Source organism: Narcine bancroftii, chromosome 4, assembly GCF_036971445.1.
Source record: "Narcine bancroftii isolate sNarBan1 chromosome 4, sNarBan1.hap1, whole genome shotgun sequence".
Lineage (NCBI taxonomy): Eukaryota > Metazoa > Chordata > Chondrichthyes > Torpediniformes > Narcinidae > Narcine > Narcine bancroftii.
Window position 1 is genome coordinate 231,859,345 of NC_091472.1, and position 26,346 is coordinate 231,885,690.

General features: G+C 39.1%; 1 long non-coding RNA gene across 2 annotated transcripts in view; it reads right to left on the reverse strand.

The window, feature by feature from the left end:
- The window catches only part of LOC138761708 (uncharacterized), a 164,655-nt gene that overhangs the window by 85,523 nt on the left and 52,786 nt on the right, over positions 1-26,346 (reverse strand). Inside the window, exons 3-6 of one of the 2 annotated variants that reach the window (XR_011356442.1) lie at positions 23,601-23,709; positions 8,411-8,510; positions 3,702-3,737; positions 882-2,382 (exon numbers count right to left, since the gene is read on the reverse strand). This is a non-coding gene — a long non-coding RNA (uncharacterized lncRNA). Of the gene's footprint in view, positions 1-881; positions 2,383-3,701; positions 3,738-8,410; positions 8,511-23,600; positions 23,710-26,346 lie in introns of those variants that run through there. The other variant, XR_011356443.1, reaches the window with a different exon arrangement.

The window sequence follows — 26,346 nt, forward strand, 5'->3', positions numbered from 1 at the left end:
AGAAAAGAACACTCTGGAAGTTTGAGACTGTTCCAATGAGTGGACTTGAAAAATGTTTTGGATTGTCAATTTCACTCTTTTCATAAAAAAGATTTACACCACTAGTTCTGACCAGGCTACAATAAAGGATGGTGTGTGCTTTGGAGAGAATTCTCATTCACTTTCAGCTCTTGGTGTTAGTTTTGGGAGCTCCCCTGGAGCTCTGAATGATTACACCAGGGCTGTTATGAACTTTGTCAAAACAGCTGAGGACGCGTATGTCCCCACCAAATCCTTCAGGGGTTTCTCCAACCAGAAGTCTTGGATAAACAATGAAATCTGGAATCTGCTGAGAGCTAGATCACATGCATTTAAGTCTGGAGATCCTGAACATGACACAAAAAGCAGGAACGATTTAGGGAAAGCCAACACCTGGAGATTCTGGATGAGAACAGAAACAGAAAAGGATACCCTACAGCTGTGCCAGGGCCTAAATGACATAACCTGCTATATAATCAAATCCAGGGCAATAAGAAACACTAAAGCTTTATTCCCAGATGCGCTCAATGCTTTCTATGCCCAATTTGACCACTAGAACAAGGAAGAGCACCTCCATGTCCCCTGATTATTCTCTATTGCCAGTATCCAAAGATAATGTACAGGTTGTTTTCACCATAATGAATCCAAGGAAAGCTTCAGGTCTGGACAGAATACCCAGCCGAATACTGAAAATCTTGGCAAACTTCAACAGAGGTGTAGTGGAAAGTGTGTTGACTGGCTGCATCAGGGCCTGGTATGGAGGGACCCATACCTCTGAGTGGAAAGCTCTTCAACTGGTAGTGGGCACACCCCAGTACATCACAGGTAAAACTCTTCCCACCATTGAGAAAACCTACATGGAATGCTGCTGTCCATTAGCAATCAAGAATACACACCACCCAGGACATGCTCTGTTTTCGCTGCTGTAATCAGGAAAGAGGTATAGGTGCCACAAGGCTCATACCACCAGGTTCAGGAACAGTTGCTACCTTTCCACTTTCAGACTCCTAAACAACAGACTCAGTCAGAGACTCATTTAAAGATTATAACTTTGCACATCATTTATTACTGAATACTTACTCTGTATTTGCACAGTCAGTTTGCATTTCTGTCTTTGTTTGCATTTCTCTATTTTGTGAACTGATAGTGGGCACACCCCAGTACATCACAGGTAAAACTCTTCCCACCATTGAGAAAATCTATACGAATGCTGCTGTCCGACAGCAGTAGCAATAATCAAGGATCCACACCATGCAGGACATCCTCTGTTTTCGCTGCTGTATCTTTTTTGAGTGCAGTTTTCACTACTGATAAGTAGAAATTCTGCCTTGCCTGGAGGGAAAAAGAATCTCTGGGTTGTATGTGATATCCTGTATGTACATTGAAAATAAATGTGAACTTTGAACTTTGCTGTGGACTAGTCTTGGCGAGTAAATGCAGATGACATATACTGGACAAAAGGTCCAATGGTGATGGGGGAAGTGAATGATTCATGTGTGTGGCTACAGGGTCAATTCAGCACCCCAAAGCTTCTTTTGAGTTGCTGGAGCTACATTGATCCAGGCAAATAGATGAATGTTAACTAAAATTCCCTTCAGTCTACCAAAGTGTCTAACTGGTGTTGTAACAGAGTTAAATATTTCTCTAAAGGAGTATATTGATGGTAATTTCATCCATCACTTTGATCATCTTATCAGACTTAATGATTAATGTCATTATTATGTTCATTGTCATATAATTAAGTACAATGTACAGATACACCAAAATTCTTACTTGCTACAACCATACAGTTACATAAGAGACACCAACTGTAATAATATTAATTAAATTACCCAAAATGCTAAGGCAGAAAAGCAGATAATAAATATAAATGGATAAATAAATAGATATTCACAGTTACAATTAGGACAAGAAAATTATATTTCAATACTGCAAATAATCTTTTGGTGGTCCCAGAGTTGTTTCTAGTTAGGGTTCCATGGGAAAGTTTAAGAACCTGATGGCTGTTGGATAAAATCTGCATTTGAACCTCAAGTTGCTGGACTTCAGGCTTCTGTACTTTCTGCCTGAAGGTAGCAGTGAGAAGAGATTGTGATCATGATGATAGGGATCCTTCTTGAGGCAGCGGCTCACGTATATGTCTTCAATGGATGGGAGGTCAATGCCCATGATGGACCTGACTAGGTTTGTCACTTTCTGCATCCTTCTGCATTCCTGCGCAGTTGAGTTTCCAAACAAGGCTGTGATGCAACCAGTCAGTATACTTTCCACTGGACAATTGCCAAATCTCCTCAGACTGCTAAGAAAATGGAGGCATGGTGCCTTCTTCACATTCGCTTTGATGTCTTGGCCTTAGAAGGTCCTCTGATATGTGGACATGTGAGAAGATGGAAAACTTTAATATCCAATTTGATCTACAGGAGAATTAAATTTCCTATCCTGATATGATACTTCAGCATTTCAGATTTATTGTCAGAATATATACAACCCCGAGATTCTTTTCCTATGGTCGTGGCAGAATTACCACTAATTGGTAGTGCAAAAAAAAATGTGCACAGTGTAATTATGTAAGCAAAGAACTGTTAACAGATAATGAATGTAAACAAACTGTGAATACAGAGGGAACTCTACAATATTACCTACTTCAAATGCGCCCTACCATCTCTCACTGCTGAGTAGAATCACAATCTTCTCAACTTAACGCTGCATGTTGAACTAAAATGTACCAATTGAGTTTTGCATGATATATCATTCTTCCATCTTCTCTTCTCCCTTTCTTCCAGACATATACAGCTCTTTCACAAAACAATAATGTCCTCAACCTCTGTTCAGATTTCTTTGCAGTACTAACCAGTTGTACTTTGAGATTTATGTCCCCTACTACCAACCACCACCTCCCCAACCCTCCAACCACAACTTGCCCTCCAACTGTACACATTTGGCTCACTTTGGTGATGTAGCTTTTGTTCATTTTAACTCCATCTCTCAAATTTTTTTCTTTAAATCTCTTCAACACTCGCTGTCTTTAAAAGTCCTTTCAAAACCCATCCAATTTAACTCTGGTTTCCTCTCCTACCATTCCATAGTTTGACGTCCTACTGGTTGTTGGATGAAATAAAGCTTGAAGTTATTCTTATATGCACAATTTGTTTGTGGATTATTTCCACTCAGAAAACATCTTCTCTGCCCTGGAATAAAATATAAAATATCTTTGCCTTGCACCATAATGTTTTGTTGCAAATGTTTAGTTAGTTTCTTATCTTGTGGCCACCAGCTTTTGGCTGTTTTCAGTTTTTGCTGCTTGTAAACTGCCTGTTGGTTACAGTAACAGCTGCTCTCTTTTGATGTGGGGATTAATGATCCTGAAGCAGCTTTTTTTTACATTGAGAGATATAAACTTTGCAGGTGGGTTAAGAAGTATTTTGCAGGAAGCTGTATGGGAGCAGCAATTGTGATGCAGTGTACATAGCCCACAGCCCAAGCAGCTGTACTTTCAAGTAGTTTTATTTTCTGAAGCCAGCTTCTTGTAAGCAGAATTTAGAGAAGGTGTTTGTATGTTAATGCTTTATCTGTCTGACATTAACTCAGTGATGAAGCAAACCTTTCTCTAGAACAATCATGATAACATCAACAAAATTCCATCTGGCTGTCATCTCCTCTTACTGTTCGACAATCAGACTTACCTAACCATCTCAAGTATTCTGCACATCAGACAGCATCTGTGGAAAGAAAAACAAGGGTATCATATCAGCATTCAATCTGTTTCTCTATCTGTAGATGTTGCCTGATAAGCAGAAAATTTCTACAATTCTCTATTATTTTACATTTCTAGCATCGGAAAAATTTTGCTTTTGCATCATATAATTTTGCTCATTAACTCACACTTGTTTTCTCATCCTGCAGAGAATTTTTACTCTTTAAGACAGAACCTGCATTGTAACTGTTGAGGCAGTAAAATAGGAAAAGTAATGTTGGGAGGAGAAGGTAAAAAATCAGATGGTGCAGTGAGTTTTCGCGTCAATGATAGTGTTAAGAAAATTACAAAGAAAAATAGTGGGCAGAAAAATCAAAAGAAAAGGTTACAGAAGTCGCTAGATATTAAAAGGACAAAGAGCATAAGGGCACTTTATCTGAATACCCGCAGTATTAGAAATAAGGTTAGTGAACTTGAGGCGCAAATTGGTACCCATGCCTATGATTTGGTAGCCATCACGGAAACATGGCTACAAGGTGACCCTAATTGGGAATTAAACTTTCAAGGGTATCAGGTGGTGCAAAGACATAGACAGGATGGTAAGGAAGGTGGAGTTGCACTCTTAATCAAAGATGAGCTCCAGGCAGTAGTGAGGAATGATATAAGATCTAAAGAGCATAATGTTGAGTCCATTTGGGTAGAGATAAAGAATAACAAAGGGAAAAAAATATTGGTGAGTGTTATCTAACGCCCACCATATAACAATAGTTTAGTGGCACATGAAATAAATAGAGAGATAAGTGAGGCATGTAATAATGATACGGCAGTAGTCATGGGGGACTTTAACTTCCACATAGATTGGGAAAATCAAGTTGGTCGTGGGAGTCTGGAAGAGAACTTCATAGAATGCATCCGCGATAGCTTTCTTGAGCAGCATGTTAAGGAACCCACAAGAGAAAATGCTCTCCTGGATCTAGTGTTGTACAATGAGATAGGTAGAGTAAATGATGTAATAGTCAGAGACCATCTGGGAAATAGCGATCATAGTATGATTGAATTTCTCATTCAGATGGAAGGGGAAATAGTTAGATCTAAGACTAATATATTATGCTTAAACAGGGGTGACTGCCATAGGATGAGGGAGGAATTGGGCAGAGTGGACAGGGAGCACAGGCTAATTGATGAAACAGTTGAGGAACAGTGGAAGATTTTCAAAGAAATATTTTGTAATGCTCAACAAAAATATATTCCGGTCAGGAAAAAGGGCAGCAAGGGAGGGAAAAATCAACCGTGGTTAACAAAGGAAATAAAGGAGAGTATAAAATTGAAGGCGCAGGTGTACAAAGCTGCAAAGAGCAGTGGGAAACTGGAAGATTGGGAACACTTTAAGAGACAACAAGGGGTTACAAAGCGGGTAATAAGAAATGGGAAAAAGGATTATGAAAGTAAATTGGCACAAAATATAAAAACAGAAAGCAAAAAATTTTATAAATATATAAAACGGAAGAGGGTGGCCAGAGTTAACATAGGAGCCTTGGAGGATGAGACCCTTGGAGGATGGTAGCAAAACATGAGGAAATGGCCGAGGCTTTAAACAAATATTTTGTGTCAGTCTTCACGGTGGAAGACATGTCCAGCATGCCCAAGTGCGGAGTTAAGGATGCAAATGTTAGGGAGGGCCTTGATAAAATAGTTGTTACAAAGGAAGGAGTGATGGAGAAACTAATGGGACTAAAGCCAGACAAATCACCTGGTCCTGATGATATGCACCCAAGGGTTCTGAATGAAATGGCAGAAGTTATAGTTATAGTTGATCATATACCAAAATTCCTTGGATTCTGGGCAGGTCCCGGAAGACAGCAAATGTCACGCCACTTTTTAAGAAGGGATGTAGGCAGAACACTGGAAATTATCGGCCAATTAGCTTGACGACTGTGGTTGGAAAAATGCTTGAAGCCATCATTAAAGATGAAATAGTGAAACTTTTGGAACGTAAGGGTTCAATCAGGCAGACGCAGCAGTTTTAGAAAGGGAAGATCTTGTTTGACAAACTTGTTAGGATTCTTTGAGGATATATTGGGTGCGGTGGATAGAGGGGAACAGGTTGATGTTGTATATTTGGATTTCCAGAAAGCGTTTGATAAAGGTGCCGCACAAGAGACTTATCAGTAAGTTACAGGAAAATGGAGTCTGGGGAAGTATATTGGCCTGGATTGAAAATTGGTTGTCTGACAGGAGGCAGAGAGTCGGGATAAATGGGAGTTTTTCAGGTTGGCAGAGAGTGGTAAGTGGGGTGCCGGAGGGGTCAGTGTTAGGCCCACAACTGTTCATCATTTACATTGATGACTTGGAGGAGGGGACAAAATGTGGAGTAGCCAAGTTTGCAGATGACACCAAATTGAGTGGAAGAGCAAATTGGAATGAGGATGTGGAGAGTCTGCAGAGGGATATAGTTAAGCTGGATGAGTGGGCAAAGGTCTGGCAGATGGAGTACAATGTTAGTAAGTGTGAGGTTATCCACTTTGGCAAGAAAAATAAAAGAGCTGAATATTATTTAAAGGGTGAAAAACTACAGCATGCTGTTGTGCAGAGGGACTTGGGAGTGTTTGTGCATGAATCGCAAAAAGTTAGTTTGCAGGTGCAGCAGGTTATTAAGAAGGCAAATGGAATGTTGGCCTTCATCGCTAGAGGAATTGAATTCAGGAGTAGGGAGGTAATGTTGCAACTGTATAAGGTACTGGTGAGACCGCACCTGGAGTACTGTGTTCAGTTCTGGTCTCCATATTTGAGGAAGGATATTCTGGCTTTGGAGACGGTCCAGAGGAGGTTTACTAGGTTGATCCCTGGGATGAAGGGGTTGACTTATGATGAAAGATTAAATCATCTAGGATTATATTCGCTCGAGTTCAGAAGAATAAGAGGAGATCTTATAGAAACATATAGGATTATGAAGGGTATGGATAGGATAGATGTAGGAAGGTTTTTTGAGATGGCTGGGGAAACTAAAATGAGAGGACACAGTCTCAAGATTCAGGGGAGTAGATTTATGACAGAGATGAGGAAAAATAGTTTTTCCCAGAGAGTAGTGAATGTTTGGAATTCTCTAACCAGGGAAGTGGTTGAGGCTGCCTCATTTAACATATTTAAAATTCGGTTAGATAAATTTTTACATGATAGAGGAATTAGAGGATATGGGGAGAAGGCAGGTAGGTGGAGTTAGGTCATAAATTAGATCAGCCATGATCGTATTGAATGGCGGAGCAGGCTCGATGGGCCATTTTTGGCCTACTCCTGTTCCTACTTCCTATGTTCATGGAACATTTCAAGCTGCATTCTCTTGTGGTTTGACTGTCATTTGGATACCAGCGCAGATGGGTCTTGGTAGTCATTTGTGGGGGAAGACAAAGAATGTAAGAACATAACAAATAAAGGCAGAAGCAGATCATTCAGTCCCTTGCACTGGCTCCACTAATCAATACAATTGATTTTTTTTCTCACACCATCTCCCTTAAAATCCAGAAATCTTTTGAAATCAGTCTTGAACATTGTGGGTATCTTGAATCTCCTCAACCCTTCAAAGATTCACTAACCTCTGGGTGATGAAATCTCTTCTCATCTCAGTCCTGAATGGCCATCTATTATTTTAAGACTAGGACTACTGGTTCTAGACACTCAGTCAAGAGAAGCTTTATTCCTTTCCATGTCAAGCCCTATGAAAATTCATATATTTAAGTGAGATCACCATGCATTCCTCTAAACTCCAGAATAGAGACATGCCTACTTACTGCCTCATAAAAGGGCATTCTTGTTATCCAAGGAATCAATCCAATTAACTTTTGTTGCATTCCCTTTCTTGCAAACTTCCCCTTCCCTAGATAGGAAGAGTAGATTACAGTCGAATTGTTTCATCAGGGCCATATGTAATTGTTGTAACTCTTGTGCTCAGACTTGTAATAAAAGACAACCTTATATTTGCCCTGCTAATTCCTTGTTCTACCTGCATATTAATTTTCAGTGAGCCATGTACAAGAACATACAGGTCTTTCTGAACACAAATATTTTTCAATCTCTTGCAATAAAAAATGTGTTTCTATTTTCATGCCAATGTGGGCATTCACTTTTCCATATTAAATTTAATTTAACATATCCTTGCTCATTCACTTTACCTGTCTCTACCCTCTCCCCCACCCCTACCAAGCCTCAAATCTGCCTCTTCATAAACTACCCATCCAGCATTGTAATATTTGCAAATCTAGATATCCAAGACTAGACATTCACTTTCAAATTATGATACATCTTGTGAAAGTTGGGTACCAGCAAGATCCCTACAAGATCTTACTATTATATACTTCAACTCAGAAAATGGCCCATTCATTCCTACTCTTCATTTTCTGTCCATTGACCAATCCTTAATAAATCTTCGTCCGCGAAGCCAAGCCAAGGAAGAAGAAGAAGAAGAATGCAAGCTACACACTGTACCATGCTCTTGCTCTTCTAATTTATACTGCTGTATGAATGGATTGACTTTGACTTTTTGATATTGTTTGGAATGATAAATATGTGAGCATGTTAATGCTATGATAGTCCACTAGCCTCACGCAGTCCAGTGGCATTTTTGACCCAAAAGGATCAAGGCTAGAAATGAATACCTGTTGGCCTTGCAGCAATTGTTTCCTGCAACTGAGCCCTGAGACTTACCTCATTTTGGATCTCTGTGCAATCAGAAAGCTTGATGGAAAGACTGGTTTCAATTTCAGATTATTGTGGCTTTCATTAGGCCTTGGGGATATTTGGTGAGCTGGGGAGCAATTAGGATGGAAGAGTTTTAGTGCGAGCCAATAAACATCTGACAAAATGTAGAGCTCCAATAAGCATTGCTGGATCAACTTTACAACAGAAGAGACTTTAATGACTGCGAATTTTCTTGGTGCCCTGCAGGCATGAAAGATGCTTGATGAATAAAATTTGTCTCTCGTGCAGGTACACATTTGCAAAGGGAAACAAAAATCAAGGTTCAATTAGTATCAATTAAATTATTAAAATGTAATCTTATATTATCTAAAACTTATCAGCACTTTGATTAAATTTCACAAAATAAGCTTACTTTATTAATTCAAACTTTTTAACATTTTCCTTTTGATTTGTTCTCAATGTCTCTCCCTATTTTAGATATGAATAGAACTTTTTTGACATCTTTGAAATTAATTCAAACTGAATCTGCACCATTGATCTCCAGCCAGCCAAATGACACTAACATCAACTTTTCTGGTTTCTGCTAACCTGCTCTCCTTTCCCCCCTCCCCTTCCCTTCCCCTTTCCAGATCTCTTCCCTTTCTTCCCCGTTCCTTCACCTAGCCATCCCTCCTCCTCTTGATCACTGTTGTCCCCTCCCTCCCTTCTCTACCTATCACCTACTAACTTGCGACAACCCCTCCGCCCATTCTTTTTTTAATCGGATGCCTGTTGACAATTTTCCATACTTTGCAATTATTGAGCTCGCCAGGACGCTCTTTCTTCTTCATGGTGTTCCAAACGGTTGATTTTGGTCATCCTAAAGTTTGGACAGTGTCTCTTACTGTTTTATTCTTGTTTTTTTTAGCCTCATAATGGCTTCTTTGACTTTCATTGGCACACTTCTGACCTTAAATTATGAAAAATGGCAACTACAGACTCCAAAGGTGATCAGAAGCTTAGAAGCAAGCCTAGCTCTCTTATACCTGCACCAATGAAGCAATTAAACATATCTGAATAATCACAAACACCTGTGAAGCCAAATGTCCCAAATATTATGGTGTCCTGAAAAGGGGGACTATGCATAAAAGGTGCTGTAATTTCTACATAGTCAAACCAAAATGTATACAAATAACCTTGAATAAACTCTAAAATATGCACTTTAATCATGTGAATTGTTTGATTACAAATTTAAAACTGTGGAACACAGGGCCAAATAAATGAAAAAGTGTCTTTGTCCCAAACATTATGGAGGCACTGAATATAAAAGTAGCTTGGAGGACCGTGATGACAACCATTGCCACAATTAATGTATATTTTGCTGTTTAAGATGGCAGAAAGGTTGACATCCATTGACTGCACAGCTCTGGTAATCCTTCATATATCTAAATTCCTGAAGCTTAAAAATGTGAATAATACATTTTTAATGATATATTATGCTTAAAATCTTATTTGAGAGAGATAATCACTGGAGGAGTGAGATTAATTGGTGAATTCAAACAGAGTCAGAACACCAAGACATGCACAACAGATTGAATGGCTTGCTTTATCATGATCTACAGAGATGGTAGATTTTTTTTCTGAAAAAGAGTTTTTAGTAATTCAATGAATTAACCAATAAACAGTTACCTGGAAATGCCCTATTTTAAACAATAGTTTACATTGCAATGTCCCATTTTAATTTTTTACATTGAGAGTATATTTGACATAATAATATATACCAGTACTCCATCTGAGTACTCCATCAGCCAGCTCCCCACCATGATTACCAGCCCCCCCACATCTCCATCGGGCACACAAAACTCAAAACGGTCAACCAGTTTACCTATCTCGGCTGCACCATTTCATCAGATGCAAGGATCGACAATGAGATAGACAACAGACTCGCCAAGACAAATAGCGCCTTTGGAAGACTACACAAAAGAGTCTGGAAAAACAACCAACTGAAAAACCTCACAAAGATAAGCATATACAGAGCCGTTGTCATACCCACACTCCTGTTCGGCTCCGAATCATGGGTCCTCTACCGGCACCACCTACGGCTCCTAGAACGCTTCCACCAGCGTTGTCTCCGCTCCATCCTCAACATCCATTGGAGCGCTTACATCCCTAACGTCGAAGTATTCGAGATGGCAGAGGTCGACAGCATCGAGTCCACGCTGCTGAAGATCCAGCTGCGCTGGATGGGTCACGTCTCCAGAATGGAGGACCATCGCCCTCCCAAGATCGTGTTATATGGCGAGCTCTCCACTGGCCACCGTGAGAGAGGTGCACCAAAGAAAAGGTACAAGGACTGCCTAAAGAAATCTCTTGGTGCCTGCCACATTGACCACCGCCAGTGGGCTGAAAACGCCTCAAACCGTGCATCTTGGCGCCTCACAGTTTGGCGGGCAGCAACCTCCTTTGAAGAAGACCGCAGAGCCCACCTCACTGACAAAAGGCAAAGGAGGAAAAACCCAACACCCAACCCCAACCAACCAATTTTCCCCTGCAACCGCTGCAATCGTGTCTGCCTGTCCCGCATCGGACTTGTCAGCCACAAACGAGCCTGCAGCTAACGTGGACTTTTTACCCCCTCCATAAATCTTCGTCCGCGAAGCCAAGCCAAAGAGAAAGAGATATACCAGTACATATAAAAATGTGATTAAGAGTCAAATCAAATGAAACAAGAGTTGTCAATAAAGAGATTTTTAACAAGAATATAGTCAATCTTCCATGGTAGTCCACGTGAAGAGTTGATATGAATTTTATTTCACAGGTCAAACATGGTTAGAGAACAGGAAATATTTGAAGTAAGATGTGCAGCCACAATTCAATCATCATGTTAGAATCAAATATGCTGCCCTGAACTCTATGCTTACATTCTAAATTCCAATGAGCACAATTCCAACTGCACTCAATGTAGTTACAATCTCTTATTGGTGGTTTTCTGAGGCGACTGAATTAGTCTGGGCTCAGGGGTGCAATGAAGTTCTTACAAAATAACATCGGCAATCTGGCAGTCTTCATTGTATACATGGTAATAGGAAAGGCAATTGAAAAGGTTGTAAAGAAGTGCTTGCACACATACAGGTTTTGCGTATGTATAAATAAAGATACATGCAACATTCTACAGAATTACTTCTCAACCTTGTTGCTAAGAGTGGGTATCTTTTGTATGTGAATTTTATGATGATTGAGATAAAGAATTAACTCAAAGGAGTAAAGTCTACTTTGCAGAGGTTAGATGGCAGCTCTCAGACACCTCCTCATACTTTCCTTGGAACATGACCTCACCAACGACCATGACACCATCGTTTCCTATTTAATCATAGATCTTATTGCTTCTGATTTCCCTACCTCAACCTCCAACCTGATCATGCTCCAACCCTGTCTTTTTACCTCCTATCTAAGATAAGTTCATCATTTTTCCTTCCTTCTGGTCACTAAACTTCCCTATCTTGTCCTCCTTATCCAGTCCCTTCCTCCCAACATCTGGGATACCTAACATGCTCTCCACTATTTTAGCAATTTCTAATTCCCTGGCCCCAATACCTTCATATTCCAATCCCTATGAACTTCCACTTCCCATGAGAAAGGCATTAAGGCCCTCTGCTTTGTTCTGGAACAAAGATCCAACCAGTTCCTCTCCACCAACAGTCTCCTCCACCTGGCAAACTTGTTCTTACACTGAAGAACTTCTCCTTTGCTATGCCTGCCTTTTTGTTGGCTACTTGGGGCAGTCCTTGTTCCAAACCTACTCTGGCCAATTCTCCAAATCTTTCTCCACTATATTGACAACTGCATTGATGCTGCCTCCTGAATCTGTATGGAACTCATCAATGTCATCAACTTCATTTTTCTGTTCTTGAGATGAGACTTTCTATTCCAGGACATCTGATATGTTCTCCTTTTACAGGTAATGTGACTTCCCTCTGCTGTGGCTGATACATCCCTCATCAGTATCTTCTTTATTTCCCGCTCTTCTGCTCTCACCTGCCTCTCCCTCAGCAGAACAGAGGTGACATTCCTTTGGACCTTACTTTTCACCCTTCCAGCCTCTACAGCCAGAACATCATTCTCTGACACTTCCATCAGATAGAATTTGATCCCACCACCTTTCATACATTCCCTTCTTTCCAACTGCCCAAAACTAACAGAATCCTCCTGTTGGTTCCATATCCCCACACCTTCCTTTTCCCATCTGTCCCCCATCCACTCATCACCATTTCTTTTCTTTTTAAAAAAAATATTTTTATTGAGTTTAACATATAAACTTGCATACAAAATTTTAAGGAAAACACCTACAAGCCAAAAAGAAAAAAAATTAATGGAACTAAATTCACAGTTCCTTGATCCACATAAGAAACATGTAATTGAATGAATCTATGATAATCATGTTAAACCCATATTTGCCAAGTTAAGACAAATAAAAATTGATAAAAAGAAAAACAAATGAATTAAAAAAACCTAAAAACTAAATCTAATCCCTCTTATCGAGGTAACCTTTGTAAAAAATAAAGGGAAATTGTGGACGGATAGTGACCTCCAGTCATCAGACAGAGAATCTCCGGAACATTCAAAATTCTTCCAATCGTGATAGTATTCTATGAATGGGTCCCACATCTTTAGAAATTGAAAGTTTCTATCTTTAAATGTTGTATCTAATTTTCTCCAAGCTTAAATAGGGCATTACATTATAACCACTGTGTATGGGTAGGTGAAGAGTCATTTTTCCATTTCAATAAAATTGCTCATCTGGCTATCAGCATGGTAAAGACTGATACTTTCTCCAACAATGCAGACAGAAGTAGATCTGGCTCATGTGAAAAAACAAACAAAACAATTAATGGACATGGTTTTATAATTAATCTTACAAATGGTTGATAAAGTTTGGAAAACTTATTTCCAAATCTCTAAATTTGGGCACTCCAAAAACATATGGATCAGTGACGCTTCAAATATTTTACACTTCTCACATAGTGGATCAATATCCACATAAAGATGAGATAATTTAAGTTTGGACATATGTGTTCTATGTACCTCCTTAAATTGTAATAAGCAATGCCTTGCACAAAATGAAGAATCATTAATCAAGCTGAGAGTAGAGTACCAATCTTCATTTGAAAATGTTATGATCAAATCTTGTTCCCAATTGTACTTAATCCCAGCTATTGAGGCTGATCTTAAATCATTCAGAGCCAGCTCTTCAGCGCTTGACGTCCTGTTTTGCGGAAACTGCCAAAATGTTTGGCCTGGAAGTCAGCCTGAAGAAAACTGAGGTCCTCCATCAGCCAGCTCCCCACCATGACTACCAGCCCCCCCACATCTCCATCGGGCACACAAAACTCAAAACGGTCAACCAGTTTACCTATCTCGGCTGCACCATTTCATCAGATGCAAGGATCGATAACGAGATAGACCACAGACTCGCCAAGGCAAATAGCGCCTTTGGAAGACTACACAAAAGAGTCTGGAAAAACAACCAACTGAAAAACCTCACAAAGATAAGCGTATACAGAGCCGTTGTCATACCCACACTCCTGTTCGGCTCCAAATCATGGGTCCTCTACCCGCATCACCTACGGCTCCTAGAACGCTTCCACCAGCGTTGTCTCCGCTCCATCCTCAACATTCATTGGAGCGCCTTCATCCCTAACGTCGAAGTACTCGAGATGGCAGAGGCCGACAGCATCGAGTCCATGCTGCTGAAGATCCAGCTGCGCTGGGTGGGTCACGTCTCCAGAATGGAGGACCATCGCCTTCCCAAGATCGTGTTATATGGCGAGCTCTCCACTGGCCACTGTGACAGAGGTGCACCAAAGAAGAGGTACAAGGACTGCCTAAAGAAATCTCTTGGTGCCTGCCACATTGACCACCGCCAGTGGGCTGATATCGCCTCAAACCGTGCATCTTGGCGCCTCACAGTTGGCGGGCAGCAACCTCCTTTGAAGAAGACCGCAGAGCCCACCTCACTGACAAAAGACAAAGGAGGAAAAACCCAACACCCAACCCCAACCAAGCAATTTTCCCCTGCAACTGTTGCAACCGTGTCTGCCTGTCCCGCATCGGACTTGTCAGCCACAAACGAGCCTGCAGCTGACGTGGACATTTACCCCCTCCATAAATCTTCGTCCGCAAAGCCAAGCCAAAGAAAAAGAAATATATATTAATCAACCATGAAAAAAACGCAAGTTAAAAAATATATCAAGAATATATCAAGAATATTAGTATTTGAGATTCAAGGAAAATCAGAAACCTTGGACTGAACAAAATGTCTAACTTGTAACTATCTAAAAAAATGTATTTTAGAAAGATTACATTTGGCTAATAATAGTTCAAAAGAGGCAATATTATCTTGAATAAAAAGATTGTTATAACTTTGGATATCTAGTCTATACCATTCCTTGAAGCCTACGTCCAGCAGAGACAGCTAAAAAAGATCATTATCTATAATTGGACTAGCCAGAGAAAAACTATTAAACCCAAAGAATTTTTTAAATTAAGACCATAATCTTAACCTATTTCTCATTAACAGATTATGTATCAGTTTAGGAAAGGAAAATGGTAAAAAAAAAATCGTAAAATCGTAAAATTGACAACATTGAAGTTTTTTTTAAAACTTCAGTTCCATTTCTTCCCTCGAGGGGCGATTCACTGACTTATCCAAATGTAACAATAAAAGTAAATTACACATGTTAATTGCCCAATAATAAAATCAAAAATCTGGAAGTGATAATCCTCCATTCCTTTTAGATGGGTTTTATTTATTTGTGTTTTTTCCCCTGCCATATGTAAGTAGAAATAACCGTATGTAATGAGCTAAAAAAAGGATTTAAGATTTAAAATTTGTAAAGCTTGAAAAAGATACAGAAATTTAGGTAACATTCATTTTAATTGAATTAATATGACACATCCTTGTAATAGGTAAGGGCAACCATCTGGATAATAGTAATTTAATCTTAAGTAATACCAAAAAATTCTCTTTCACTAATTTTTTGTAACTTTTCATAATTATAATTGCTAAATATTGGAATTGATCTTTCACTATTTTAAAAGGAAAATTATAATAGCTTGCAAAAGAAACCTTTGAGGTTAAAAGTTCACTCCTATGTAAATTTAATTTATAATCTGAAAACTGACAAAATTTGCCAATTTAATACATTTGGTATAGAAACCTCAGGATTTGAAATAAAAAGCGATAAATCATCTACATAGAGATTCTTCATGTTCAATTCCACATCTAGTTATACCTTTAATTTCTCTCTAGTGTCAGACAGCAACAGTTAATAGTTCCAGTATTATTTCAAAAAGCAAAGGACTTAACGGGCAATCTTGCTGGGTTCCTCTATTAAGCCTAAACATTTTAAATTGTTGTAAATTAGAGAAAATTGAAGCTGTAGGGCATGAATGCAATGATTTAATCCATTTAATGAAGTCTGGAACAAAATTAATTTCTCCTAAGATAGCAAAGAGGTATTCCCATTCCACCTGCTCAAACACTTTCTCAACATTTAATGAAAGAACACATTCTATAGCTGGGTTAGGGAAAATATAGAATATTCAATAGTCGATGTATGTTATAATAAGACCAGTTTGGTCAGAGTCTATAATTATTTGTAGTATATTTTCTAATCTATGTGTTAAAACCTTAGATAGAATCTTCATATCAACATTAAGTAATGAGATAGGTCTATGATATATATATTTTGTTGACTCTTTCCATTCTTTTAGAATAAGAGAAATACATTAAATGATAAGGGAAGCTTGTCATCTTTAAATGAGTCGGCCAACAACAAGCTTAAGTTGGGTATGAGTCATTTGGAGAATTATTTATAAAATTCAACAGGAAAACAGTCTGGTACTGGAGATTTACCAGATTGTAATGAGGAAATAGCCATAGCTATATCCTCCTGCAAAATATGTTTCTTCAGACTTGCACGTCTGTATTGAAAAAGCACAGGTAAATTCAACCCATCGAGGAATTCCGAAATTATTAAATACAGAGGTAAAAAGGTTACAATAAAATTCTCTAAGTCTCATTTATTTTTAAATCATCTGTTGTCATTTTACAATCTCTCATCTATATCGTTAAAAATTCTAGGAAATTAGTGCCTGTTTTTCAGAATGATGTTAGGTGTGCAGAAAATAACAAAGTACATTTCTGATTTACTTTGCTCAACTTGCAAAACTATTCCATTGAAAGGCCTTGATTTTTTAAAATTCTTAATAGATCTGATACTTTTGCATGGCCACGAGAAGAATTAAACCAGTAAATTAAGGGTAATATTCACAAATTACTGGAAAGCAACAGTTTATATTAATGCATGTTTTTATAAAGCACAAGGAGCCTAAAATTACTAAATCTGGTGCAATGTTCAAATAGTTTAGATGATTTGATAAAATTCCTGGAATAGAAAGAGCCAATGGAACTAAAAGTCACAATCAGATGACTTTACCATATAACCATGTACAGCACAGAACAGGCCAGTTTGGCCCTACTAGTCCATGCGGAACAAATTCCCACCCTCCTAGTCCCATTGACCAGCATCTGGTCCATACCCCTCCAATCCTCTCCCCTCCATGTAATTATCCATTCTTTCCTTAAATGTAAATAATGTCCTTGCTTCAACCACCTCTGCCAGAAGCTTATTCCACATCCCAACCACCCTTTGTGTGAAGAAATTTCCCCTCATGTTCCCCTTATAATTTTCCCCCTGCAATCTCAAACCATGGCCTCTGGTTTGAATATACCCCACTCTTAATTGAAAAAGCCTATCCACATTGACGCTCTCTGTCCCTTTTAAAATCTTGAACACCTCCATAAAATCCCCCCTCAATCTTCTACACTCCAGAGAAAAAAGCCTCAGGCTGCTCAACCTTTCTCTGTAACTCAAACCCTGACATCCTGTCAACATTCTCGTGAACCTTCTCTGCATTCTCTCTAGTTTGTTTATATCCTTCCTATAATTTGGTGACCAAAACTGCACACAGTATTCCAAATTTGGCCTCACCAATGCTTTGTACAATTTCATCATAACATCCCAACTCTTGAATTCAATACTCCGATTTATGAAGGCCAACATTTCAAATGCCTTCTTCAGCACTCTATCTACCTGAATATCAACTTTGAGGGTACTATTTACCATAACTCCTAAATCCCTTTGTTGCTCTTCACTCCTCAATTGTCTACCATTCAATGTATATGACCTATTTAGATTTGCCTTTCCAAAATGCAACACTTCACACTTTTCCGTATTAAATTCCATCAGCTATTTCTCAGCCCACTCCTCTAGCTTTCCTATATCTCTTTTTAAGCTACGGTAATCTTCCTCACTGTCCACACTACCACCAATCTTTGTATCGTCTGCAAACTTACTTATCCAATTCACCACCCCTTCTTCCAGATCATTAATATATATAAAATAAACAATAGTGGACCCAGGACCGATCCCTGAGGAACTCTACTAGTCACCGGCCTCCAATTTGACAAACAATTTTCTACCAGTACTCTCTGACACCTCCCATCCAACCACTGCTGAATCCATTTCACTACCTCCTTATTTATACATAATGCCTCCACCTTTTTTCCTAACCTCCTGTGGGGAACTTTGTCTAAAGCTTTACTAAAGTCTAAATAGACAACATCCACAGTCTTCCCTTCATCAATCTTTTTTGTAACCCCCCTCGAAAAACTCTATATGGTTTGTTAAGCATGATCTACCCCTGACAAAACCATGCTGACTACTACCTATCAATCCCTGTTCTTCCAAATATTTGTAAATGCCATCCCTCAGAACACTTTCCATCAACTTACCCACCACAGACGTCAGACTCATAGGTCTCCTTGTAGTCCTCTTTCAATTTCTCATCACCCTGCTGTTTATACCTCTTGTACACCTTCCTCTTTCTCCTAACCAAATTTCTAATATTCCTTGAAAACCAAGGCTCCCTATGACTTCCAGCCTTTCCTTTGATCCTCACTGGGATGTATCTACTCTGTACTCTCAAAATTTCTTCTTTGAATATTTTCCATTTTTCATTTACATCCTTTCCTGAAAAAATCATGTCCCACTCAATACTCCCTAAATCCATTCTTATTCCTTCGAAATTTGCTTTTCTCCAATCCAGAACCTCAACTTTAGGCCCTTCTTTGCTCTTCCCTAAAACTACCCTAAAACTAATAGAGTTGTGATCACTCAACCCAATTTGTTCTCCAACATTAACCTCAGACACCTGACCTATCTCGTTCCCTAACAGGAGATCCAGTATTACACTGTCCCGAGTTGGTTCCTCTACGTATTGATTAAGAAAACTATCTTGTACACATTTGACAAACTCTAGCCCATCTTGTCCTCTTACTGTATGGGTATCCCAATCAATGTGAGGGAAGTTAAAATCTCCCATGATCACTACCTTATATTTATTACACATATATGTTATCTCCTTACAAATTTGTTCTTCCAATTTTCTTGGCCCACTTGGTGGTCTATAATACACTCCTATTAGTGCCCTCATGCCTCCTTCACCCCTCAATTCCACCCAAACAGCCTCACTGGACAATCCCTCCAAACCATCCTGCCACCTCACGGCAGTAATGTCCTCCTTAACAAGCAGAGCAACTCCTCCCCCTTTTTTTTTTACCCCCTGTTCTATCACATCTAAAACATTTGTATTCTGGAATATTTAGTTGCCAGTCCTGACCCTCCTGTAACCAGGTCTCACTAATTGCCACAACATCATGATTCCAAGTGCCAATCCATGCTCTAAGCTCATCTACCTTGTTCACTATGCTTCTTGCATTAAAGTACATGCATTTCAGAGAATGACCCTCACATATATTCCCTATTCTACCTTTTACCTTAACCTCCATCCTTCCTTTGTTATCTTTATCATTCTTAACTAGGTGGCCATACACCCTAGACACTGCTCGCAAACTCTGCTCCCCACTCCCCTGCCAAACTACTTTAAACCTTCCCCCACAGCTCCAGCAAATCTGCTTGCCAGGATATTGGTCCCCCTCCAGTTCAAGTGGAGTCTGTCCCTTTTGTACAGATCTGACTTTCCCCAGAAGAGATCCCAATGATCCAAAAATCTTATCCCCTGCCCCCTGCACCAGCTGTTTAGCCAAGCATTCATCCTCCACATCCTCCTATTACTACCCTCTCCAGCATGTGGCACCGGCAGCAATCCAGAAATTACTACCTTAGAGGTCCTGTTTTTTAACTTCCTGCCTAATTCTATGTATTCCTGTTTCAGGACCTCATCCCCACTTCTAACTAAGTCATTGGTCCCCACATGGACCACAACTTCTGGCTGCTCACCTTCCCCTTGCAGAATTCTATGAACTCAATCACAGACATCCCTGACCCCAGCACCAGGGAGGCAACAGACCAACCTGGATCCCCGATCTCGTCCAACAAACCTCCTATCTGTCCCTCTGACAAGTGAGTTCCCAACCACAATTAACCTGTTCTTATCCCTCCTTCCCTTCTGTGCCTCAGGGGCAGCCCCTGTGCCAGAGACCTGACCCCCACGACTCGTCCCTGATAGGCTGTTCCCCCCAGCAGTATCCAATGCTGAATACATGTTGCTGAGGGGCACTTCCACAGGGGTACTCTGCACTGGCACTCTCCCTCGTTTCCCTACAGTCACCCAATTCCCTGACTCCTGCCTTCTAGGGGTGACTGTCTCCCTGTAACTCCTCTCTATCACTGCCTCTGCTTCCCTTATGATCCTCAGTTCATCCAATTGCAACTCAAGCTCCCTAACACGGTCGCTCATGAGTTGCAATTGGATGCACCTTTTGCAGGTGTAGTCATCAGGAAGAGCTGTGCTGTCTCTGACTTCCCACATCGCACAATTGGAGCACTTGACTACCCCAGCTGACTCCATTACCTCCTTTCTTAATATATATAGGTTATTTAAAAGAAAAACTAAACAAATAATACTAAAAGACCAACCAAAAAGGACACCTTACCACACAGGGAGCTCCTTTTTGATGAAGTCCCTCGAGCCAAAGTCCCAAGTCTCCACTCCTTCACTGCCCTGCTCCTCAATAATGAAGAAATGGGCAAGCAAAATCTTTACTTGTTTGGCTGGTGTTTAAACCAACTACTGTTTGTAATATCAGCTGATATGAAACACAAAAGTGCTGGAGGATTCAGTAGGTCTCGTAGCGTCCATAGGAAGTAAAGTTATATAACTAACATTTCAGGCCTGAGCCCTTCTTCTAGGTATGAGCAAAAAGCCGACAGATGTCTGAATAAAAAGGCTGGGGGATAAAGAAAGAAAGGGTTGGGGATCAGGCCAACAGGTAAATGACCATAATTAGACATGGATAGGAGGAGGAAAGGTGAGAAGTGATCAGGGGGAGGTGTCTCTGTAAATGTAGAGCTGAAGAAAATGAGCAAAAGGAAAGGAAAAGATAAAAGAGAGAGACAGGGCTAAAGGAAAGGATATATAGAGGTAGAGGGGGGATGGGAGTGGGGGCTAATGCAAACTGGAGAAGATGATGTTAATGCCATCTGGATAGAGAGTGCCCAGATAGTGAGGTGTTTTTCCTCCATTTTGCAGATGGTCTCAATCTGGTAGTGAATGAGCATGGGAATGGAGCAGGGAACTGAAATGGGTTGCTTCTAGGATATTCCCGCTATTACACCCTCGTTCTGTCTGCCGGACATTGCATAACCTGCTGACTTTTTCCAGAATTTTTGTATTTTTAATAATATCAGTTTCATTCACTGATTCATGCCCACTTGTGTGCCTCAACATGGAGCATTATTTTTTTTTAAAATGTAATGGCTCTTTAATCAATTCTTTTACAATTTACTCTGCTAAAGAATATAATAATGTTTCTTTTAATAAAGGAATGATTATTATTGGAGTCAATTAATAATTTATATTCACTCAGTCCGTCAACACCTGCAGACTGTACCCATATTATACAAAAAAATAATTGATAGGTAAAGGATCATCCAAATATTGTTACACCATTGATGTGCATGTTTAATTTGAAGATATGTGTTTTACAGCATTGTTAAAATAGATTGAAAACACATCTGCTTGTTCTTGATTAGAACTGTGAAAGATGACATTTTGCTCAAGGCTTGTTCTGCCCCTCCTCCCACGCTTCTAGCCTGTAATATTATTGTCATTGTAATTGTTCCTGTGGATCGCTGGCTTTGTGCCCGTCTTCACCACTGAATGCTGAATTGCTGCCACTTGCATAGAGCCAACTCTTTGTGTTGACAGAAACATGTGCCTTCATTTACATAGATGTACACTAACAGAGAGAGAGGAAATAACATAGCAGGAGGGCAATTGGCCAGAACCCAAAACCAAGAATGGGGATTGCACTCATTCATTGTATAGATACCTATGGCTTCCAATCAACAGGGATGCCAATTGTGACAGATTACGTTGTGTTTGTATTGTTCATAGATATGTTTCTGGGAGATAAATTAGGGCAGGTTTTTTAGAGTAGGTCGCATACAAACACTTCAAAACAGATCTCATTTAAAATACTGGAGCTCTGCTCAAGTCAGACAGGATGGCTCCTGGGGGACTTTGCAAAAATTTGGGGAGTGCCCAAGAGACTTCACAAATGGATTGATGTTTTGAAAAGCAACAGATGAAAGAGATCGGAGCCGCAGGCTGTCTGGGAGTGCAGCTTGCTGTTCTAAGAGGGTCATGTGGTTTTCGCAAGCAGAGAGAGTTAAACAGTTTTTTTCTCAGAGAGAGAGATTTGTTCTGAAGTGCTAAAGTCTCAGTAGCAGCTGGGACTGTAACATCTGCATGAAGAATAAACAGAACTGAAAAAGGAGAATTTATTACGGGAAATTAACATTACTTACGTGTACATCTACCGATAAAAGTGCTGGTTTTTGGAGGTTGCCGGAGTTCAGAATCCCGGATAATGGTGAGACACTTTGATTTGTCCATAAGTCATACACAATATTTTTAAGTTCATAACTAATTTTGCAATTTAAATATAAATAAAAATAATAATTTAATACACAGAGCCAGTCTAAGAGATGAAAAGTCTCAATATAAACATATGGGAGCTTGAAAATGATAAGTATGTCCTAAGCAAGAAATGTCTTCATCTCAAAACTCTCTAATCAGAATCATTGAACTCCTCCAAAATGTAAAAGAGGGAGGAATTTCTGAACACTTTTATCCAGAATACAGTCATATGCCAGTACAAACCATAGATTTAGCAATAAGAAAGAAGTAATTATTTGGTAGATTAGAGGGGAGCAACAAGAGGCTGAGAAGGAGGTCCTGTAGGTTCACATACTGTCGAACAGCCAAAGGGACAGGAAAGAGGCACTGGTCCAACATATTTCACATCACTTTATCTTTGCAAAACAAATAAGTCAGGAAGTGGTAAAGATTCAAACTCATACAAAGGTGAGAGGAGTCTGCAAGAAACATGAGACATCTAATTATGTTTTTTTTAAAGCATAAAAAAGTGACATTAGCAAAGAATAAAGTGAGGGAGGACATTGACTGCAGAAGAACAGAAACTTAGAAGGGATGATTATATAAAATGCAAGGAAATCCTGTTAAAACTGAATTAATCTGTCTGCACAGCAATGCACAAAGTGTCTGTAATAAACCAGAGAAGCTGGAGGCAATTATATGTTGGCAAGAGCCAGACATAATAGGAATGACTTCGACTTAATTACAGTAAGAATTAAACAATACATATGCTTAAAAAAGACAGGGAAAAATAGATGTGTGGAGCACTGGTATTTTTGAGGGATAACATAATGGTAGTGGAAAAAATGGGAAGCAGCTTTAAGAAAATCCATACGAATAGTGATAAAAGATAATAAATGATCATCGCATTAATAGACAGTCTACAAAATCTAAAGGTGGAGGAAAATGTACTGTCAAATTTGAGGAGTGAGTTAAAGCAACAATTGGGAGAATATCTACTATCCAATATTGATTGGATAAAGAGATGGCCAAAGGGGAAAGAGAAGACAAATTTCTACAGTCCACAACCTAATACAGTAAAACCCCTGGTATCCGGCACCTGTGGGGTTTCGTAGATGCTACACAAGTGTCTTTTCTGATTGCTTGAGTCTTACTCTTGCGTTGCTTACCTAATACACCTGCCTAAAGAATAAACAGTTTAAAAAACAAAAGATAAAAATACTGTACTTACACTGAACAAACTTCACTTGCATGAATATATAAACATTAAACCTTTTTACTTTATTTTCAGTCACATTCTTTGAAAACATTTAACTGTAGGTTCCTCCCCTTCCATGGAGCTGCCTGAAAGACAAATTATATTATAATAAAGATGAATTATAATTGTAAATAATTAACACCCCTCCCCCCACACCCCAGGTTTATAGATAAAGCTTCTGACCAGAGTGACTCTTACTAAACAGGGATAAGGAGACACTTTAAGAGAGACACCCAATGAGTGGCATCAACTAGCTCTTTATCCTGGGCAATGCCAGTTTATTCAAACCAAACTTTATTCAAACAGCTGTTATGAGCAAAGCATGACCAAGCACTCCGCTGGCTGAATATTTGTTCCCATCTTAACCAAAGTTATTGTGTAACTTCAGAGAACATTTACTCTTACTTTCTTTTTAAAATATTTTTATTGGTGTTTTACAATATAAATAATTGAACAGAACAATTATACAATGCACTACAAGATTAAAAAAAAGAAAAATTATACAATATTGTTATAATAAGAAAATCCAGAGCACAATAATAACAATAAAATATTTAACAACAAAAGTTTTACAATTCCTTTTTCTTCTCTTCTCCTCCTATAATAATTTTATCAATGCTTATATTATTCACAGTTGAACAGAAACTCCGTAAACCAATATGCCATTACTTGGCGTGCAGCACTGCGTGCATGCGGTCCATTAAATGGGTAAGTATCCAGCTGTCTGTCTTATGGTTCCATACGCCCGCCGAAGAACCGCTTCGGTGATGGTTTGCCATACCACGCTTTGCACCCGCTCGGCCCGCTACATAACTGCTACAATCTATTATATTATCAAAATCAAAAGAAAAAAAAACAAAAGAAAATCCCAAACAAAAACAGGAAGAAAAAAACACCTTATAAATCAAAATCCCTTCCATTAAGCAAGGTTAAAAAATAAGGTACATGGGAATCAAGAGACACTAACCCTGAACCAGACAGCACAGCACCAAAGCATCTAAAGTTTAATTCTTTAGGTTATAGGTTATAATAGTCCATAAATGGGCCTCACATATTTTGGAAGTTAATATTTGAATATTTAATAGCATATCTATTTTTTTCTTGGCTTTGATAAGACACGATATCACAACAATTGTGTGTGTGTGTGTGTGTGTGTGTGTGTGTGTGTGTGTGTGTACGTGCACACTTGTAGATAGTGTACTGTCTTTCCATTTAATCCAAATTGCATATCTGGCTACCAATGAAATAAAAGATAAAATTCGGTTTTGAGTTGGAGTCAGTAAAACATCATAATCTTGAAAGGATCCAAATAAAGCAATTAAAGGGCAAGGTTCTAATTTGACCTTGAGAATCACTGATAAAGTTTAGATGTCTTTCCAAAATTTTTCTAAACTTGGGAAAATCCAGACATGTGAATCAACGAAGCATCAAAAATATTACATTTGGCACATAGAGGACTTGTATCTGAACAAAAACAAGATCATTTAACTTCAGATATATGTACTCTATGGACTACTTTAAATTGAAACTAACAACATCGTGCACAAAAGGAGGTAGTATTAATCAGATTTCAAATAGAGTCCCAAACCTCATCTGAAAATGATAAATTCAAATCTTGTTCCCAATCATTCTTGATCTTAACTAGTGAGCCTATTCTTAAGACCAGCAAATTGTTATAAATAATTGATATTGATCCTTTATGAGAAAGCTGTAAATCAAAAAGTAAATCAAGAATATTTGCCTCACTCTTGGCATCACTTTCATTTTGACACAGTTAATTCTCCCCACCAATGTTATGAGTAGAGTTTTCCATCTAGCCAGGTCCTCCTTGATCTTCCAGAGCAAAGGGAGATCATTTAATTTATATATATTGCATAGGAATTTATCCACTCTTATCCCTAGGTATTTAATGCCTTCCTGTGGCCATGTGAATTGCCTTTCCCATTGATAGAGTCTATAATCTCCTTTCAACAAAGGCATGATTTTGCTTTTATCCAGATTAACCTTATACCCAGTATGATCCTCAGTATGGCCAATGACACCCCCAGGTTCCATCAAATACACTAACACTCGTCAGCAAACAGGTTGATTTTGAGTTCCACCTGGCCTAACTAGAACCCCTTTATATCTGCATCCCACTAAATGGTTTCCGCCAGCAGTTTAATAGCTAGTGCAAACAGAACTGGGAACAGTGGGCTGCCCTGCCTACTAGATCTATTCAGCGAGAACACTGGAGACATTTACCAGTTTATGATGATTTTAGCCTGGAGTTTATAATACAATATCCTTACCCAATTAATAAATGTTTGACCCAGCCCAAATTTCTCCAGTGTCTTAAACAGAAATTCCCACTCCAATCTATCAAAGGCCTTCTCCGCATCCAAGGAAACGGCCACTCCTAGGTCCTCCCCTGACTGTGCCAGGTGTATTAAATTAAGCAATCTAGCTATGTTATCTGCTGATTGCCTCTTTTGAACAAATCCAGCCTGATCCAGGATTGTTATTTTCAACAGATGTTTTGCCAACCTATTGGCCAATGTTTTTGCTATAATTTTATAATCTACATTCAATAATGACATAGGCCTATAGGAGGAGGGGTTCAATGGATCCCTGTCTATTTTTTTGCATCACCATAACGATTACTGTTGAAAAAGACTCCAGGAGGGTATGTGTAAGGTGATGCCAAGACTACAACATCTTTATCAAATGCTGCCCATTT